The sequence below is a fragment of the Equus przewalskii genome, chromosome 8 (genome assembly GCF_037783145.1).
Source record: "Equus przewalskii isolate Varuska chromosome 8, EquPr2, whole genome shotgun sequence".
NCBI lineage: Eukaryota > Metazoa > Chordata > Mammalia > Perissodactyla > Equidae > Equus > Equus przewalskii.
In genome coordinates, this window is record NC_091838.1 from 67,500,578 (window position 1) to 67,522,093 (window position 21,516).

General features: G+C 45.7%; 1 long non-coding RNA gene across 1 annotated transcript; it reads right to left on the reverse strand.

Annotated features, from left to right (window-relative positions):
- Positions 1-12,841: 12,841 nt before the first annotated feature.
- On the reverse strand, positions 12,842-16,778 carry LOC139085278 (uncharacterized). The gene is made up of 2 exons (XR_011543516.1): positions 16,596-16,778; positions 12,842-13,061 (listed from the first exon to the last, which is right to left on the reverse strand). It is a non-coding gene; the product is annotated as an uncharacterized lncRNA (long non-coding RNA).
- Positions 16,779-21,516: the final 4,738 nt, after the last annotated feature.

Here is a 21,516-nt window from a genome sequence, read left to right on the forward strand (position 1 = left end):
TTAGGGAGAGAATTCTTCTTCCATGGAGATGAGAATCGGGACTGAGGACAGAGCTGGCTGGTTTTGAACATAACTGCCATTGTGTGGCCTGGAGGGACCTCGAGTGTCTTGTATCCCACACAATTCCACCTCTGATAACCAAGGAACTCACTTTACAGCAAAAGAAGTATAGTGCTGGGCTCTTGCTGACAAAATTAGCTGATATTACTGTGTAACCCACCACTTGAAGCTTGACAGAACCACAGAATGACCTTCTAAAGACCGCTGGGAAATAACGTCCTAAAAGTTTGGGGCTCCTGTCCTACAGACTGTGGTAAGTATAGTGTTTCCTCAATATCCAGAATATGTGGTTTCAGAACTAAGAGGAGAGCTGGGAGTAGCCCCATCTCATTTTTAGACTATTAGTGTTATTTACACGAACACCTAACAACCTGCTGAGAGCATTTTGGCTCCCCATCCCTGAAATCTTGGGTGGGTGGGATTCAGAGGTCCTGGTTTCCACCGGGGAGCACAGACATGGTTCTGTTAGAGCTGAAGCGGAAACTGTCCCTGGCCATTTAAGGCTCCTCATGCCACCGAACCAACAAGAAGACAGAAGTTTACTGTGTTGATTGGAGTGATTGATCCCCATTATCAAGGGGAATTAGGTTACTGCTACCCAATGAAGGCAAGAAAAACCATATCCAGAGTCCAGAAGACTCACTGGGCCTCTCCTTAGCGGTCTCATATACAGTAATAGTGGTTAGTGGAAAAGTGTGACAACCTGGTCAGTACAGGGTCACTAAGGGCTCTGATTCTATGGGAATGAAAGGTTGACTCATCCTACCAGGTGAACAGAACTCCAGCAATCTGAGGTGCTGAGGGTGGGAGAAGGTGGCATGGGTGGTGGATGAAAGAAGCTGTGACTGTTGATTTCAGTCCCGTGACTAGTAGCTGAGGTGTGCACTGTGACTTTATGCCTGTCTTATCTAATTGACTATAATTTTATTTTTCTACTAGGCTTTCTGCTACTGCGTGTGAAGGGTGTGTTACAATTTAGGTCTCAAGTGAGAGTGTGACTGTATTGACATCTCCTTACCACGACATGCCAGTTTATGGGACTTTGTGTCTCAGTGATGTTGGGGATGAGAGTCCCTTCATCTCAACGAAGGGCAAGGTGGATGCAAAAGGGGTGGACCATGCAGGTTACTCTCAGCATCCCTCACCTTCCCTTCCCCCAATCCACTCACTGTCCTTCTCTAGGCCCAGGGAGGCTGAGCCCTACAGACCACCTCACCCGGGCTCCCTTGCCCTCTGGTTTCTGGTTGGGTTTGGTCAATGGAAGTTACTGGCAAAAGATTAGAGAGTGAGAGGAGCAAAGTCAGAGATTTCTTCCTCTCTCCCTCTTTGCTTCCGCACCACTGGCTTAGCTGTTCCATGACTTTGGTTCCCGCCAGTCAGCTCCTCTGCCCTGATTTCAGCTCTCGTTAGATTCAGCAAAACCATTTTCCTCCTCTTGCTCCTTAAGACCAGGCGTAGCAATGGCTCCCTGCTGTCCATCTCTTGCAGGCTCCCTTAACTCTCTTCACACCTCCGTAACTGATCCCTTCATTAAAACCTCTTCAGTGAAACCATTTGAGCGGAGTTTTGTAACCTGCTAGGCCCTGTGTGATACAAATTGGGAGCTAACTTAATTTTATTGAAGCATAAAATTATCATTTTATTCATTTCATTGAAGCAGTCTTCATTTTCCCAAAGGATATGTAGTAGTGTTTCTTGAAAAAGCGAGTGTTTCTACAATGTTTAAATCAATTAGACCTACAAATGTTTGATTTCCATGCAGCCTTCCGGGAGGAAGTCCTGCCAGGAATAATACAAAATAAGAGGAGGGGGCTATTTTAAAAGTCTCTTTTATCTAAGAAAGTTAGGCAAACGTACTTTTCCCCCAGCATTACTTATGGTGAGTTACATCATTTCTATGTCATGGGTGAGAAAGCTGATTTCTACAGACATGTGGTAGATTGAGCTGTTACACTGCCTTTTTCAATTGGCTGTCATTTAGTTACAATCCTTTGGGATATGCAGTCACCAAACATTCATTTATTCCTTCTCCAAGCTTTTATCTGGTACTTACAGAGTACCACACAGAGTCCTGCCATTGCTGAAACAGAGATGAAAGAAGTGTAGCCCTTGCCCACCAGGCAGCAACTGGGTGCAGTGAGAGCACCACGGGCAAGTTCATGCAAGTCTCTGCTTTTGAGTGTTTCCATAAGTAAAAGTAATCCTACCTTTCATTCATTCATTCAACAAGTGTTTGTTCCTATGTGCCAATGCTAGGCACTGGAGGAATAAGACTGAAGAAAAATGCATAAAAAAGAAAAGGAAACAAAAAAACCTCTCCAAAACACAAAACAAAAGCAAAAACAAAGTGAAACAGAAACAAAACCCAAAAAGCAAACAAACAAGCCCAAAAAAAACCCCAGCGCCCAAAAACATAGACTCAGATGGTCTCTACAGTCATGACATTTAGAGTCTAGGGACCTACTGCAGAGTTGTGAGAGTTAAATGAGATGTTTATGGAGAGCAGGCACATAGTAGATGCTTAATAAATGCTGGAGATTATGATCATCTATTGGGGAGACAGAGCCATTGAAATAAAATGTAATGTGTGCTATATGCGAGTAAAATGGTAGAGGAGCACAGAGGAGGAAGGAACTTATTCTGTTACGGGGAAATCATGGAGGGTTCCATAGAAGAGGTGACATCTGAAGGACAAACCTCACTTCACTGGACAAAGGACAAGGGAGGATGACATTTGGGCAGAGCAAAGCCATGCAGGAGTGAGAGTGCCATGGTGTTTGGGAAAAGGTGTTGACTCAGTTTTGCTGGGGCAGAGGGGGGTATGGAAGGAGAAAGGAAATGAAGGTGTGGAAGCGAGGCGAGCATCTTCCATAGTGTTCGACCCCTAGAACACTGGATATGTGCTGAAACCAGGATGTGTCCGGCCTTGTGGGTGGGGCGCTCCATCTTCTTGTGCCTTAAACAATTTTAAAGGCTGAAGCAGCATAAGGAGCCCCTAATGCCGGGGAAACCAATGGAGCCAAAGTGCTGGTGAAGTGTGGAAAGTCTGCAAATATTAGTGCGGGACCACCATGTTTACATGACACCCCCTCCTTGGCAGGGTTCTTTCTAGAGAAAACACGCAGATTGTGTGCGACAAAATCAGTTGCCTTCTACAGCACAGTAAAAATATAAGATACAACATGAAGACCAGCACCATAAGCTTCTGAGATTGGTCCACGTCAGAAGATCGATGTCAAGGACTGCGTTATTTTTCTTATCTATTTTTCAGAACCAAAGGGAAGGAAGGAGAGCCCACAGCCAATTGACAATCCATAAAATAACAGTTATTGAGCACACAGAGTGTACCACGCACAGTGCTGAGTGCTGCTGATTCAAAGATGAATAAAATGAAGTCGGTGGTCTAGGGGGAGCTCACAGCCCAGTGCAGGAGACAGTTGTGTTTACAGACTGAGTGTTGCCCAGTGTCAGGCGAGGCGTGGGGTGCCATATGTTATCCCCTGATCACCGTGAGAGGCAAGTATAATTATCCTCATTCTCAACTGTGAGAACTAAGGTTCCCAGAAGTTGAATTACTTGCCTGAAGTCTCATAGCTGGGGTATCAGTTAGGGTCCCTGCAGGGAACAGATGGCAGGCTCAGATAGGGTAATTGAGAACAGTTTAGTAAAGGGGCAGTTTACAAGGGTATGGGCAGGGTAAGGATGGTGGGGCACCCTGGGCACAACAATGTCCTGGGGACAGCAGTGGGAGGAGGATTCCCACCCCTAGGCTTACAGGGGCAAGTGGAGGGACCTGTTACACAAACTGGGAGACAGGAGCGATGACTGTAGGAGAGGGCCACCAGGTAAGAGCTGTGGATACAGCCAAGTCCCAGTGACTTGGGAGAAAGGAGCCACAGGGAATAAACACCCTGACCTCGCTCTCTTCCTGACCTTCAGTTTCCAGCTTGTGCCTCCCATGGATGAACCCAACCAGAAGTTGGAGGGCAAAAGAGGCTGCTGATGCAGCCTCCGGGGGGCACAGAGCAAGGCAGGGAAGGGCAGAGTGTTGGGTCTGGAAAGACAAATGGAAAATACCGAGCCCAGCCGATAAGGGAAAAAGAGGAGGCTTACCTCCCACTTTCTTCTGACCTCCTGTCTCTTGCCTTTCCCACTCTGCCATGTTAAAGCAGCTGCTCTCTGACATATACGTGGCTCACCTTTGCAATTTCCTGGAGGATGATATGAAATGTCAGCAGGATTAAACAGCATGGAATGGTGGGGTGAAGTGCATTGTTTCTGTTTACTCTGACATCCATTGCCCCCCTTCTTTTGACAACAGCACCCCTCCTTGACACTTAACACATGCGCATTGGGTGGGGCTGCCCCACTTGCAGGCGACAGCGTGGGCACAGGGCCCAGGTGAAGCATTTCTCCACAGGATCGGGTTGGAGGCTTGGTGGAACTGACCCTGAAACTTACAGATGTCACCATTTCCTGCGACAAGCACAGAGGGTACTCTCAGCAAAGTGGCCCAGCAGGTTTCAGGCTGGGGGTTGTGCTGGGAGAACCGCTGCTTGAGGGCCCCCCCATTTCTTCTTAGGAGATACATTTGGGTTCGTGGTGATGGGATTCTGCCTGTCCAGGGTGAGGTCCTGTTGAAACTCCTGCAAGGTCATTTTCCATGATTGCAAAAAGTGCCTTTGTCGAGATCCTTTATCAAGATCCGACATCTAGGGTCTGGGAACAATTTTTTACCGGGCCACCAGCATCATCTTGTTATATAGTTCCTGTGCTATATATTTTGTTATACAATTATCTATCTACCTATCTATCTATCAATCATCACTCATCTTATCTATTTATCTTACATATATCTTATATATCTTGTTATATGGTTCCAGGCATCCTGCATAGGCATCAAATTACAGCAATGATATGGTAACCAGTGTGTGGGCTTGGGTAGTCATTTCTCTACAAGGTCTAGAAGGGGCTGAGCACAAGCCTGGCCATCATCTTAGATACAGCGAGGGATTCAGGGCATGTGACCCAAATCAGGCCAATCAGGGCGAATTGCAGGACTCCCGTTGGTGACACTGGGAAAGCTCTTCTCCACAGGAGTTGCTGAGGGTGGGACATACCCCTGCAGCTGTTGGAAGCCATCTTGCCAGCCATCTTGCCGCCGTGAAAGAAGATGGAGAGAATGGAGCTAATACAGAGGACGGCACAGCTGAAGATACAGGCGAGAGTGACCAACTCGTCTCAGACTGCCCTGATTTTAAAACTTAAAGGCCCACCTTCTAGGAAGCCCCTCAGTCCTGGCTGGACCAGGACAGACTCTACCTCAAGTAGAGAGTGAGAGTGAGTCCTGATGACATCATCTGAGCCCCCAGATCCAGCTCTTCCTGTAGACTTTTCACTGGCTTCTGTCCTTTGCAAGGGAATGGGTCCTGACCAAGCCAGAAATGGGCAGCTTAGGGGACAGGAGCATCAGTGTGGCTTTGACCAAGCCACCAAAGTCTTCCAGAACTCCTTGATTTCGCCATCTTTAAGATGAACGGGTGGATGACTTTTATGTTCTCTTCCAGCCCCATAAAGTCTGAGCATCTGTATCAGTCCAGTCTCGCAACCGCTCCTCTCCCTTTTTAACATTAAAATGAAACAAACCTGCTGTGCAGAGTGTTCCAAGATGCAAGCAGTGTGCTCCAGCTGATCTTATCGTCCCTTAGCACAGTTTTACCTAGATGAAAGGGAGGGCTATTAAAATATCTGCTTGCAACTTTTATGTGGAAAGATCTGGAACCCTAGGCATGAAATGCTATTCAACTTGCTTGTGATGTTACACAGCCGGAGAGTCTTCGAGAATCAGGTAAGTGATGGCTTTCAGGCCAGAGCTTCCACAGGCAACCTGAGGCAGGGTGTGTTGGAAGTCCCAGCTCTCCAGAGCACAAAGAGATCTAGCCTGGAAGTCAGGATTCCTGGATCCTAGAGTCATAACTGATGACGTAGTGGTTTAGAGTTGAGGACGCCTTTTAACGTATGTTATCTCCTGTGAGGTGCTCCCTCCACCCCCAGGATTCTTCCTCAGGTACTGGGTTTTATTTCACGAGTTTCCACTCACTCTTTGGGTCTTATCTTAAACGTCCTTTGGGAGGTTTTTCTGGCACCTCTGGGACAGCTTGGTTTCTGTAGTGATCATGGTGTAGCAGGCTAGATATTTGTTGTCAAGCACAACGTCTCATCACCCCCCCCTTTTTTGATAACAGCCCCTCCTTTCCTTGGCGGGGAAAATTTCCCCCTTGCTGTTTGGTTCTGGTGGGGCTGTTAATCACAGTGCCTGCCTCCCTCCCCACAGGGGTTGCCGGGTAACCAGGCTGAGCCATTCACAGTCCCTACCCCCTGGCACGGTGATTAGTTCCTAGATAGGCATGTGACGAAGCACAGCCAATCAGGATCTTTTCTGCAATTAAGCTACAGAGACCTTGAGAGAGGGAGGGTCTTTCTGATGGGGCTGCTAAGCCAGAAGCTGTGCAACCAGAGGCTGTGTTTCTTAGCAGCGCTGAGGAAAGCAATCAGCATTCAGAGAGAAGGAAGGCAGAGCCCCGAGGGAAGCAGTGATGAGGAATGCAATAAGAATGGGAGCCCTCTGGAGAGATAGACTCCACATATCATAATGGGGACTGTTTCAAAGTGTACCATTCAGTGGTTCTTACTACATTCACAGATTTGTGCAACTATTACTATTATCTAATTCCAGAACATTTTTATCACCCCAAAAGGAAATTCCATAAACTTTAGCAGTCACTCCCAATTTCTCCCTCCTCCTAGCACCTGGAAACCACTAATCTACTTTCTGTCTCAATAGATTTGCCTATTCTGGACATTTCATATAAATGGAATCACACAACATGTGGCCTTTTGTGCCGGCCTTTACTTAATATAGGGTTTTCAAGGTTCATTCATGTTGTAGCATGTCTCAGTACTTCATTCCTTTTTATGGCTGAATAATATTCCATTGTATGGACATACCACATTTTGTTTCTCCATTCACCAGTTGAAAGACATTTGGCTTGTTTTTGGCTATTATGAATAATGCTGCTATGAATTTTTCATAGAATCTTACACAGTTGTAATAAATTATTTCCATGATATTTGTTAATGTCTATCTTTCCCATCAGACTATAAATCCATGAGTGCAGGAGAGCTTAGACAGTGCCTAGAACCTACTAGATGTTCAGTGATTGCATATTTGCTGAGCGAATAAATGAAAGACATAGGCATATAATCCCCATTTTACAGAGAGGGAAGCTGAGGTTCAGGGAGATTAAATAACTTGCCCAAGTCATACAAGTAGTGCATCCATCAGAGTTCTTAACTATAAACAACAAAAACCAACTCCAGCTGGTTTAAGAAGACAAAGAATTTACTGAAAGGCTCCTGGGGAGCTCACAGAGTCACCAGGAAGTCCCAGGCTTACAAAATGAACTGGAACAGGAAGGCAAGATGGCAGCCAGGACCAAGGCCAGAATTGTGGTCACTGGTGAGGACACTGATAACATCTTGCCTGACCAGAGGACATCACCAAGGTACCGTTGCCACCATCACTGTCCCTGGAGATCAGAAATTGCTGCTCCTGCTGCTGACCTCACCAGAATGGCTTTTCCATTGGCCCCACTTCTTTGCATCACCAGCTTCTGGTTGAAAGCTGGTGGGTCCATCTGATTGGCTGTGACTTAGCTGCAAGGGAAGCTTGGAAAGTGAGTACCTGGCCTTTCAGATTTCTATAGCGGAGATGGGCTCTGCCTTATTCCAGCACTCTCAGTGGGGAATTCTCTAGAGCAGGAAGATTTAGTATTGGGTACAAAAAATAATTTTCACTCTAGTAAGAGGTGGAAAGCCAAGTCTTTCCAAATTGAATACATTATAGTTGTTTGCTAGTTTCTGACAAAATGCCCGGTTCTCTGAACCTTTTGAGTCAGGGAGAGCCTTACTGTGTTATTTTTCATCTACTCCCCATTCTCCAATTGTCAGGTGTCAAAGTTATGACAGGTCATCATGTACTCAAGAGGCCTGTTAATTTCTTATCTATCCCCCACCTTTTATTTTAAAAGCAGATCCTGCCAGAACACAGTGCCCGTTACATTGTAAGCAGAATTGAGTGCCTTAAAAAAATAAAAAGCCAAACAAAAATACCCAGAAAAATACGAGGGCTTCAGCCTCCAATCTTGCTGTGCACATGTGATTGTGGAGTTTCCCTGCTGCTTTAGGCCTTGAGAGGAGTGGCTGGATCTGCCACCCTCTGTACTAACGGGAATGTATTGAGAAACATGTGGCTTTTTCCTCAGTTGATGTCCCCGGGACTTTTCATGAGTGAACTCCCTGTGTCATTTCCTCAGCATCACCTCGAGGGAAGCCAGCTCCAGCCCCTCCATCTGGTGCTCATGGAAACAGAGATGTTGCACCCTCTGAGAAGCTTCATCCTGAATTAAGCAGTCTTTGATTAGATCAGTGTAAAAAATGCACCCACTCTCCTCTTCCCTTGGGCACATGGATAATTAAACCACACAATTATTCAGAACCACTAAGGAGATGCCAACCTCCTTGTATTTAAGCCAAGAGAGCTCAACTTTGCCAGAACTTAGGGGAAGGACATTCCAGAGAACAAGCCCATCTCTATTTATTATCTTGGATTTTCCAGCTTGGGGGATCTTAGAGAGATTCCACTTCCACCCCAACCATTTTATAGGAATTGGGGCTGGAGAGGAAAAGCACCTGCTCAGACTTACGTAGCTCAAAAGGGGCGGGGCCAAGGCAAAACTTTGGTTCTCCGTCCCTAAAAGGAAGGTGATAAAACTAAGAAAATATTCATCTGTGAATCACAAGCTTGTTATGCTATCAGATAAAAAATATATGTGGAAGCAGTATTGTAAAATATTTGGTAAATTTAGCAGACTCTGAGCAAGTGCTCAATCTCTGTGCCTCAGTCTCATCATCTGTGAAATGGGAATAATAGTAGCAGTCCTGCACCATCAAACTGTATGAGGATTAACGAAGTTAAAACGGGTAAATTACTCTGGAGAGAACTTGGCACATTGTGTGTGCTCAATGAATGCTACCTACAATGGTGCTTTATTGAATCTAACACCCAAAGGAACCTTCACTTTGGTCCTGCTTCTTGACTGATTAAAAAGTTAAGTGACTAACTTACTCTCTTCTAAATTTTCTTGTTGGGAATCTGTCCAGAAGCTGGAGTCTTGCTCTTCCATCTTAATGAGCCTTAGGAACCATAGAGAGGGCTGTCGTGGATATTGGGGAACTTGGCTGTGTCATCTTTCTGAACATGCAGCCTCTGGGTTCTGTCCTTCGGGGTGAATCTGTTTCAAATCCTGGCTCTGTCAGTTGCTGGCTGGGTGCCACAGGCCAACCCATTCCTTTCTTTGGGCATCCGTTTCTTCAACTGTAAAAACAGAGTGAATAAGCTCTTCTTGGTTCTAGATGTTTCTGTAAAAGGTGTAGGCATTGGACCCGACTTGACTGATTTCCTAGGATAGGATGGTATAAGTTAAGCTTGTAGATTCTAGAGTCTGAGTCCTGGGTTCAAGGACAGTCTTGTGTGACTGGGCCAATTATTTAACCATGCTAAGCCTCAGTTTTCTGATCTGTAGAATGGGGGTGATAACAATACTTCCTTCAAGGTTGGTTGTGAGGATTAAATTAGATGCATGCAAGCCACTTAGCAGTGTGTGGCACCCCGTGAGCTCCTAGTAAGTATTGGCTGTAGTAATGACAGCCACTGGAAGGTGTTTGTTTCTAATGCTAACTCCCAGTATTAGCTTCTTTCCTCCATGTTCTTAGTCTTTTCCTTTGAAGTCAAATACAAAGTTTTGTTTAACTGAGAATTCTGGTTGGTTGAAGGCCGGTGAATCAAGACTTGGCTCCCCTCCCATTTTGTGGTTCATGCACATTTATGGATAGAATTTGCAAGGGGCCTGCTGGGCATCAGATGGTGCTTGTCTTGAGCACTTTCTTTCTGAGGAAAGGAAATCCATGTAGGTTCCCACGAAATGGCCACTACTGTGAAACCATTGAGGCAAGCCGGCCCCTGGGAGGTCTGGGTTAGACAATATCTTACCAGAAGTGGAAGCAACTTCTTCAGAAAAACAAAAATATATCTAATATCACGTTTTGTCTGATTGTATCAGGAATATATTTTTCTTGGAGATAAATAAAAAAGAAGTAACCACCCCATCCACACAAAATTAAAAAATGGTTATAAAATCTCCTGTAAACAGCCAGTTCTTAGTAAGCTGGACCCAGAAGATGTGGGTTCAAAGTCAAGAGTAGAACGATATTAGATGGATCGCATAAAAACACAAAGAACATGAACTGGTTATGGATTTATGACATGTTTATGAGGCTGAATATTTGCTTTTTTAAGAGCCTCCTTCCCATGGCTTTGCAAGGAGAGCCAGATCCAGGGAATGCCTCTACTTGGCCTCCTGGGGAGAGATGGGGGTGGGGAGGAGGCTGAGGGGCTGTTTATCGGGTGAAGGAAGGGCAAGGGAGCCAATGAACTCGCTCAAGTCTCGGCCCCTCCACTTAGGAAGTCACCTCAAGGGTCTTGGTGTTAGCCAGCATCTGGCAAGTGGTCCTTCTGGAAGAGAGGTCTTATAGTGGATTCTGGCTCCGGCCAGCTCTTGGGTCCCAGGCCATGGAGGCCTTGGCCCGTTGGTAATGGAACTATTTGTCTTCTGTGTCTCTCAGTTCTCCTTCCACGGCCTGTGGTCCACTCTGTAGCTTCCTTGCCCCTCGCACCTTGCTGGCCAGCTAGTACTCCATCAGCACCCTCTCCCCGGCCTTCTTTCAGTGCGTCCTCTTCCCTCACCATCCTCCTGTTCATTGAGCCCATCACTCTATTCTAGATCAACCAGTTATACTACCTAAGTATTAATAACACCATGCATTGAGCACTCACTGCTGGGTGATTTACAAATATTATCTCAAATCCTTACAAAACCTCAGAGAGATGGGCATTCCTAGCTCCATTTTTCATATGAGAAAACTGAAGCTCAGCTTGGTTACTTGACTTATCTCAAGTCCCATAGCGACTTAGCAGCAGAACCAGAATTTAATTCCAGGCCCTCTCTGTCTCCAAGATCTAGGTTCTTTCTGCAACCCCAGTGGTCTTTGAACTGTGTCACCATGGGACTTTTCTCAAAACAAAGTTGTATAGAAGGTAAAGAAAGATGGAGCTGTCCCATGGGGAGAGGGGATGGACACTCTTATGTGTTGACAGCCATTCATTTTGAGTTAACTGCTAGGTAAATTCTATTTATTAATTAATTCAGTGGGATTGAGTTATTTTTGAGTACATACCTTCTTGCTGTAAGCCAGTCCCTGGGCAACTGACTTCCCCTCCCTAGGTTGTAAAATGGAGATAGTAAGGCCTCCTGGTTAGGTTGTAGTTGGGTTTAGAGGTGGTGATGGTGTAAAGTGTCTGGTAGGTGGGAGGCACTCCATAAATGGCAATTACTACTATTTCTTGCTTGATTTTAATGAAAATACCAAGATTACGAGGATTAATTTCTTTTTTTTTTTTTTTGCTTTTTCTCCCCAAATTCCCCCAGTACATAGTTGTATATTTTAGTTCTGGGTCCTTCTAGTTGTGGCATGTGGGACGCCACCTCAACATTGCCTGATGAGCAGTGCCATGTCCGCACCCAGGATCCGAACTTGTGAAACTCAGGGCCGCCCAAGCGGAGCACGTGAACTTAACCACTCGGCCATGTGGCTGGCCCCAGAGGATTAATTTCTCATTTAATGAATTACCTAAGAGGGTGTTGGTTTCTTTAAAGACACCAGAATTCAGACGGGTCTTCTAGGCTCTCCAGCCTTGCACAGCCCAGAACGTTCTATCCACCTAGGAAAACGTTCAGGGTGCTGGTAAATGTCAAGTCTGGGCAGAGATGCACACAGCTGCTCTCCTGAGCCAGCCAGGCACACCACCGGCAGGGAATTTTGAAATGGGACACTGATATTCCAACTTCCCAGGTGCTTTGCAAAATTCTTTAGTTCCGTTGCTCCTGACGGCAACTCAGAAGGGCTCTGATCCCGACACCACCCTGGACAGTGGATGACTAGGGAGTGGTTATTTCTCCCAAATTTCTTTCAATGGCTGGATTCCTGATACAGGGTACATTTCAAGGAGTATCTTTCACTTGGAACAGAGCCAAGAGCTGGACTGAGGGGAGGGACTCAGGCCAGGAAAAGCTATGCTAGGGCAGAGCAGGGCAGAGAGGAAATAACTGCAGGCTCTTGCAGCTGCCACTCAAAGAAAGCAAGCTGTTCTTTCTCTACCTCTCAGATCCCCTCTTCCTCTGGCTGCCACCAGTTTCCATATGGATGTCCTACGGGAGCCATGGGGGTCTCCAGTTAACCCCAGAGTATTTGTTAGTGTTCCCTGCAGATACACAAGGAAAAAAGTCAGGTTGCCAGGAAGGGCCTCTGTGACACGAGGTGTTTCCCATGCAGAGTAAGTGACTTGGGGAAATTGCATATGCCTTTGGGCTGAGTTTGGCCCGCTGAGGCCAGGATGTTTGATCGTCTATGAGGGTGTATGAAAGCTGGAAGGGTCTCATGGGTCCTGACCACTGACTTAGAGTCAGAGCATTCGAGAGCTGGGCTTTAGGAGATGCTCGAGGGCTCTGAGAAGTGGTGACTTGTCCTGACAGGTATTTCTTGAGTATATTGGTCAAGGCACTTGGCTGCAAGTGAAAGAAACTCAAACTAGTTTAAGGAAAAATAAAGAGCAGAGGGGATTTATTGGCTCACGTGTATGAAAAGCCCGGGGTGGCTCTTGGGCTGTGGGCATGGCTGGAGGTCCCTGGGCCTCTGTCTCTTTTTCTTCATTCACGTCCTTGCTCACCTCTGTGTTGGCTTCAACACCAGGCATGCTTCTCTCAGTGGTGACAAAGGTGGCCAGTGGCACCTCCCAGCTTCAACTGTCCTTGGAGCTGGTGATCCTAGAAATAAGGGAGAGCATCATTTGCAAAATTCTAGCCCAAGTACTAGGAATGGTGTGATTAACCAGGCTTGGCTCACAAGCCCATTCCCTGAAGCAATTGCTCCTCCCAGGAGAATTCTGCTTAGTACCATCCGAAGCTGAGAGCATGGGGCTGTCCCACCTGAACAACCTGGACTGCATATAGGGGAGAGGATCCCTCAGAGATGCTGGGCAGACAAGAAAGCTTACCTCCTCCACAATGAGCACCTCCCATGGCATCAGCATGGCAGAACTGAGGGACCGTGACATCCATTCTCTGAGATCATAGCCTTGTTGGGGAGTGTGGCATGTCCCATGTCCCTCTGCCTTTAATTTCTTTTCTTTCTTTCTTTTTATTTTTTGCTGAGGAAGATTGGCCCTGAGCTAACATCTGTGCCCATCTTCCTCCAGTTTATATGTGGGACACCTGCCACAGCATTGCTTGATAAGCAGTGCATAGGTCTGCGCCTGGGATCCAAACCAGTGAACCCAGGGCTGTGAAAGTGGAGTGTGTGAACTTAACCACTGTGCCCTGGGCTGGAGCCTCTGCCTTTCTTCTATGGTGATAGAATTTTTGCTGTGGTTGCCTGGGGTAAGCAGAATAATGCTCCTCCAAAGATGTCTACATCCTAATCCCCAGAACCTACGAATGTCTTATGTTACATGGCAAGGGGGAATTAAGGTCACAGATTAAATCAAGGATGCTAATCCCATGGCCTTAAAATAAGGAGAGTATCCTGGATGATCCAGGTGGGCCTAATGTAATCACAAGAGTCCTTAAATGGGGACGAAGGGAGCAGAAGAGTCAGGATCAGATACAGCAGAGGGAGAAAGACTTGCCCGGCTGGTGCTGGCCTTGAAGGTGGAAGGCGCTGTGACCTAAGGAATGTGGGTGGCCTCTAGGAGCTGGAAAAGGCAAGACGTGGATTCTCTCCTGGAGCTTCCAGAAGGGCTCCCAGGCCTGCCGACACCTTGATATTAGCCCAGCGAGACCCTTTTCAGACTTCTGACCTCCAGAGTTGTGAGATAAATCTGTGTTGTTTTAAGCCATTAAGCTTGTGGTAACTTGTTACAGCACCAATAGGAAACTAATACACTACTCGGAAGAAAAGAACTTTGCTCAACCTCTTTTGCTTCCAAGAGTGGCTGTGATTGAGTTTTGGGGGTAGGTGGAGCGGTTGCAGGCCCAGCTCCCTTCCCTTCTTCATCTTGTCCATCCTGCTATCTAGACGTGGATGCTGTTTGGACCACAGGCTGAGGCCACGCCCTACAGAAGCTGGAGGAACGAGCTGGAGGGAGCAGAGCCACAGAAGAGCCTTGGAATTTCTGCCTTCACGTTTTGACTTGAGTGAGAAATGAATTTTTATCTTGTTCAAGCCACTGTTATTAGGGGCGTTTTCAAAACTCACAGCTGGAGCCAATCCTCACTATTGTAGAAAGAAAAGGCATTCACGCCGACCTTTAAAGAAGTCCCACAGATCCAGTCTCTACAAGACCCAAGGGTGATCCAGGAGCTCTTCCCGGATCCCTGACTCTTTCCCATCCCCCCCAGCATCTTTTCCATCAGATGCTGCAGTCTTAGCTTCGCAGCCTCATTTTTATCCCACCTTTGCTGTTGGCATCTATTCTTAGGCACCAACCCTAACCAACCCTGATTCAGTTTGACTGTCTGGCTTTCTGAACCCTATGCTGCCTTAGTGAGCACCCATGACCCAGTTCTGGCCCCACGGGACTAACGCCTACCCTGGCTGGCCTCCCCGCACATCCCAGCCAGATAAAGCTCAATAAGAATGCAAGGTTTAATTAGCATCGAAGACCTTGTCTCTGGGTCTCTGCGTGTGACTTCAGAGGAAATCATAGTTGTAACAGCTAACGCTTATTGAGAATTTACCGTGGGACAGAAAATTAAGTGCTTTACTTTTTAACTGCATTTAATCCTCAGAACAAGGCTAGGGGTAGGTGCTAGTGTTATCTCACTTTACCGGTAAAGAAACTGAGGCTGAATTAACAGAGAAGTTAAACAATTTGCCTGAGGCCACTCAATTGGGCCGAGCCAGTGTATAAACCAGGCGGTCTGATTTCAGAGCCCAGGCTGTGATACATTAGGTGTACTGCCTCCCAAGCCCGGCTACTGTTGTCTTCTGAGCATTTCACTCAGCGAAGTGTTTAGATGATCATAATAATGGCTCAGGACATCTGGCAGAGCTGCCATGTACGGTTGTGTGGACTGTGCACTGCACAACTCAGGCAGTGCCTTTTGCATTGTCATCTCTGTTAATTGTAACCCCTGGAGTTGTGTAGTGGATAACCTGCATAAATATATGTGGCTACTCCGAGGCCCAGGGCCTGCATAAACCGATAGTGGGAGGTCACATGGAAATGCCAGGAACTCAGTTGGGGGAGCTATTAAAAACTGAGCTTGGGAGTTGGTGTTGAAGATTAAGAATCAGGGAAACAAGCCAAGGTAATGGGAGACAGGAACGCAGAGGACTCTTGCTGGGGCAGCCTGACAAAACCTGCTGGATGGTTTCCTTCACATCCAGACCTGTACTAGGTGACTCTTTAAAAAAGCAGGAGGAGTTAGTTTTGTTGTTGTATCATAAAACTAATACATGCTTATTGGCGAACATTTAGAAAACATAGAAAAGCTTAAATAAGAAAATAGTAGTCATTTATTGTCCACAACCCAGAGAAAACCACTGCTAATATATTACAGTGTTTTCTCCAGGCTCTTCCTCCTCTCTCTGTTTCTTGATGGATGGATGGATAGATAGGCATAGATATAGATATAGATTTCTCTGTCTCTATCTCTCTCTACATATATATGTATATGTCACTCCTCATGGGTTAAAATCAAGATATATATTATATTTTATATATATATATAGAAGAGAGAGATTCGTACATGGTTTCATGTTAAAAATATTAGCTCATTCGGTTTGTATAATTTTCACTACATCCTCTAGAAACGGTTCAGATGGAATTGGGCTGACTCTTGCTTATCCTGTAGCATCTTCAAGGCCGTACCTGGCTGCTAACACAAGCTGCTAGGCACTTCTTTCAAGAACTAGTGGGCCGTAGAATGGAGAGGCTGTTAACAGGACTGAAGGGGAGAAGTGGGAGTGATGCTCGGGATGCGGGAGAATGCATCACAGTCCAACCCAGGGGTCGTGAGCGTTGAGGGGCCGCTGGAACACGTGGGCCAGCACGCAGTCATGAGCCTGCTTGTGCCCCAGGGAGCTTGGCGACCTTCCGGATGATAAACTGGTCCTCCTGGAAGAGACCTTTGAGATGATGTGGCGCAGGCTCCTCCCCCCTCTTCATCACCCTCCTGCCCCACCTTGACAGCACAAACACATTTTCTAGATGAGGGAACTAAGACCTAGGGAGGTAACATGACCTGCTTGAGGTCATAGAACGAGTCAGTGGTATACTGGGACCAGAACTCAGGACTTCTGACTTCTTTCCAAGAATCCAGCATGTCTGAAAACGCGTGCTGGAAGGCCAGACTTACCACATACTCTGGTATAAAGATGTCTTCTGTGGTCAAAGGCTGCACGCTGTAATCCTCTGAGAATCACGAGTGCCTTAGCTTACTAAGGCCCTGAGAAGGCCCGTAGCAAAGAAGGCTATTGAACCTGGTTTACTCCAATGTTTCTTGAACTTGCACGTTCATGGAACTCTTTTCTCATTGATCATCTAGTCATGTCTTGAGGAATATATTTGGGGAAAGAGAGGCTGTGTTATACTATACTGCCTGTACACTTAGACTAGCAAGGATACCTGAGGACATAAGAAATGTCACACTGGGTCAGACCCACAGTCCTTCTAGCCCGGGAATGTGTTCTCGGATAGGGTCACCAAGAAGTGTTGCAAGAGCTTGTGGCTGCCCTCCACTGAGGCCAAGTTTAGAGGCTGGAGACTGGGTTTTCCTTAATGGCCCAACAGCGTAATATGACACTGTTGTCCCCAAATGGATTTAGACTTTTGAAAATTTCAAGGAGCTTACACTAAATAAGTTCCACGGGAGCAAGTTCTTGTGTGTTTTGTTCATCTCTGTGTCCTCAGTGTCTAGAAGAGTGTCTGGCACATAGTCGGCACTTGATAAAGACTTGATGAATAAGTGGAATTAAATTTCTAATTACTTTTGAGGGTTGCAGAATTCCAAAATCATTTCCTCTGAGTGACGTAAAATCTTTACCTCTCCTCTTCCAGGCTCTGAGACTTACAACTTACGATGCAGACTGAACAAATGTTTATTGAGTGGCTTAATGTGTGTGAATCCTGTGCTAGACGTGTTCCCATACATATAATCTCTGATTTAATATTTTCAATGACCCTCGATTTTCCACTCGAGGGGGCTGAGGCTTGGAGGTGTGAAGTGACTTGACTGAGCTGGTATTTGTAATAAGTGGTAAAAACTGCGATTTCAGCCCAGGTGTTCTCAATAAGGGGCAAAGCTGAGATTTGTGACCCCGTGGCTGGAGCCAGGTGTAGCTTATCGATGGTGCCGGCCTGGGATCCTTGAAGCGGACTTGAGATGAAGCAACAAGAGGCAGGCCCTGATGAAGACGCCTCCAGGTTATAAAGGAAGGCCCTTTCTCTTCTGAAAAGTTGTCTGCAGCAAGGACTGGTCATTATGCCTATCCTGGGCGCTAACTGGGGACCCCAGGCCACCTGTTGTGTGTATCTTTGTGGAAAATAATTCTGCCCAAGGCAGGGTAACTCTGAGAACTGAGACACGTGAATAGTTCCCAGCTGATGGAACAGCTGAAGCAGTCAAGCCTCCCAGGCCTTGGTTACAGCAACACAGCGCATAACACGCCAGCGTGACTCCAACTGCCCCGGGGAGTCAGCAGGTTGATATTTTCCACCCAACACTTTGACTGCCCAGGCGTCGATCTTACTAGCACGAGAGTAACTGCTTTGGTTTACTTTAAGAATTAAAGAAAGACAACCATGATCACACCTGATCGCCCTCTGAAAACAGTGTCTGTTCTTTGAGCTAAAGCATGGAGTACCTAATTAAATTGCAGTCAAGAGAAGGTATCTGGTTAGGTGAGAGGACTGGTGGATGGAAAATTATGTCTCAGATTCATAGGATGACAGAACTGGGAGGAGCCCTGGAGATCATCTGGGTCCTCAGCTTACAGAGGAGGAAACTGAGGCTCTGAGGTCACCCAAGGTCACATAGCTGCCAACTGGTAATTCTGGACTTCAAACTCAAGTCTCGTTCTTGGGCAGTTTTCTTTAATCTACAACATCCTGCTGTCTTGAATACCATTTTGGCTGCATCATTCATGCTGTGTGACCTTACACAAGTATTTAACCTCTCTGATCTTTGCTCATCTGTAAAATACAGGCAATCATAGTTACCTACCTCACGGAGTGATGGTAAGGAGTAAGTGAGATTGTATCTGTAAAGTGCTTTCCAAAGTACCTGGCACACATCATTCCTCAGTAAATTAGAGATTTTAAAAATTCTTAAACAATATTGTCATTATCCTTCTATATTCTAGACTAGCATAATCTCCCTAGGTGGGGGAATTGGCTTAGGAGAAGAAAAGGGCACCTCCATCTGCCTGCCCCCTGCAGTCCAGGAATGTGGGTACATCAATGATGTTTGTGTTGGGGCTTTCCCGGATGTTAGTTTCCATGCTTTCCCAGACATACAATGTTCTTGTGAAACTTTGGGCTTTTCCTGCCACTGAGAAAAAGTCATCTGATAAAGCCACTCATATGAAGATGCCAAGGATAACGTTCTGCTCCTCTCGGAATGCCTGGGAGATGATACTTAGTGCAGAGTAGAGCATTTCCACTGGGGGAGTCTCAGGTAGCAGTCCCAGTGGATGGGAGAGAATTTGGACCTCGGAGCCTGGTCTTCCTGGATCCTCTACAGTCAAACTAGAGGAGGTGATCATCTGCTTGGCCCGTATCCAGGGCTCCCGTCAGCCCCCTCTCCCACCATCCTGATCTGTGCCATGTTCTCTCATCGAGCTTCCTGCGGGGGAAGCTGGTTCTCGGTGGTGGGAGGGGATGGACTGACCTCTCTCACTGGAGTCAGGGCGCCTGGGATGTGGGCTGCCCTGTAGGAGCTGAGGTGCAGCCTGAATACTGGGATGCGTTGTGTCTCCTAGACTCTGCCTGGGCTCGGGTCTTGAAATTGGAAGTTTTCCACAAGTGAGGTTAGCCAAGTGAAAACCTAATGCACTTTCTCTAAAGTAGAACTATTAAGAAACCAAAGCAGAGAAAGTATCACCATATGCACAGTGAACAATCCATTTAAATAGCACAGATAGGTTTCACTTTGTGTCATTGTGCTAATTTAATTCAACATTTGAATAAATACGCTTTCTTCGTGTAAGGCACGGCTCCGTGCCAGACCGAGAGCCAGGAGCGCTCTCGGGTCCTTCTTATTCATCCCCCATATTCCCTCCAGCACTGAGTCCGTGATGTCCTTCCAAATATCTCTCCAGTCCACCTACTTCCCTCCATGATCACTACGGTCACCCCATCCTCCTGCCATTCCATACTGCGGTCGCCTCCTGTATGTCTTCACTGGGTCCCTCTTATCCAGTTTTTTATTGCAGTGTCTCTAAAACTTTGCACACAATACAATGCACAGAGCGCAGGCAGAAAAACATTAGAATTTTGGTTTTTATTTATTTTAAATAAAATTAGAAATAAAGCTTTACTGATACTCAAAGAATGAATTGACCCTGGCACCGCGTCCAATCCTTGTGTCAGCCAGTCGCGTGTCATGTTTGGTTCAGAGAGGCCTCCCAGAGGCTCTGGAACATGGCAAGGTTCATGGGGTGTCCTCATGGCTTCTGCCTTTTGAGTTTTTTTCCCAGCTTTATTGAGGTATAGTTGATAATTAAAAGTTTTATTCATTTAAGGTATATAATTAATGATTTGATATACATTTGCATTGTGAAATATTCATCACAATCAACCTAATTAACATGTCCGTCACCTCAGATAGTTTCCTTTTTCTTTTTCTTTTTGTGATGAAAACTACTCTCTTAGCAAATTTCAAGTATAAAATACAATATCGTTAACTCTAGTTACATTGTTGTTCGTTAGATCTCCAGAACTTACCTACCTTGCATAACTGAAACTTTGTACCCCTTGGCCAACATCCCCCCCCCTCCCCGTTTCCCTCATCCCCCAGCCCCTGGTAATCGCATTCTACTCTCTGTTTCTAGAGTTTGACTATTTTAGATTCTACATATAAGTGAGATCACGCAATATTTGTGTTTCTGCATTTGGCTTAGCACTTAGCATAACGTCTTGCAGGTCTGTCCACATTGTTGCAAATGGCAGGATTTTCCTTCTTTTTAAAGGCTCAGTAATATTCCATCATCTATATTTATGCCACATTTTCTTTATCCATTCATCCATTGATGAACATTTGGGTTGTTTCCATATCTTGACTATTGTGAATAATGCTTCAATGAATGTGGGAGTGCAGATAGCTCTTTGAGATCCTGATTTCGTTTTGCTTGGATATATGTCCTGATATGGAATTGCTGGATAATATGGTAGTTCTATTTTTAATTTTTTGAGGAACCTCCATGGTGTTTTCCATAGTGGCTGTACATTCCCACAAGTGGTGTATGCAGGTTCCCTTTTCTCCACATCCTTGTCAACACTTACCTTTCATCTCTCTAACAGCCATCCTAACATGGGAAGTGATATCTCATTGTGGTTTTAAGTTGCAGTCCCCTGATGATGAGTGAAGTTCAGCGCCTTTTCATGTGCCTGTTGACCATTTGTATGTCTTCTTTGGAGAAATGTCTGTTCAGGTCCTCTGCCCCTTTGTTCTCAGCGTGTTGCAATGTGCTGCTGTTTGCATCTTCTCCGGGAGAAGCCTGTTTATGGATTACAATAAGCGGTTTCAGTTAAGTGAACTTTCAAAAAGCAGACAAGCAACTTAAGAGGATTTCTGCAACATATTTATAGATCGAAGATGGGACTAAAGACCACCAAGAAAGAACCACAAGCTAAGGGCTGAACTGTTACACTTTATAGAATGAGGAAAGATGACGATGACCTAATCGAGTCTGACATTACATTAACCCCCCAAATTCAGAGTGATCAAAAATATCAGATGAAATATGGGCAAACATCTGTTTGCTGTTGTTGGTAACAGCTCACCCTAAGTGTGTATTGTACTTTGCGATATTAACTGATGATAATATGTGGTCATCATCCTAATTTTCAATGCTTAAAGAAAACCGTTTCTTTGTGGATATTTTCAAACATACGCAAGATAGGAAACACAGTAATGAAGCCCCGTGTGCCTATTGCTCAGCTTCAACAGTTATCAGCATTTTGTCAAGACAAGACTTTAAAAAACTGTCTTTTATCGCTAGCTCCCTTTAAAAAAAAATTCTATATTTGTGTATTTTATAATGTATGTGAACTATACA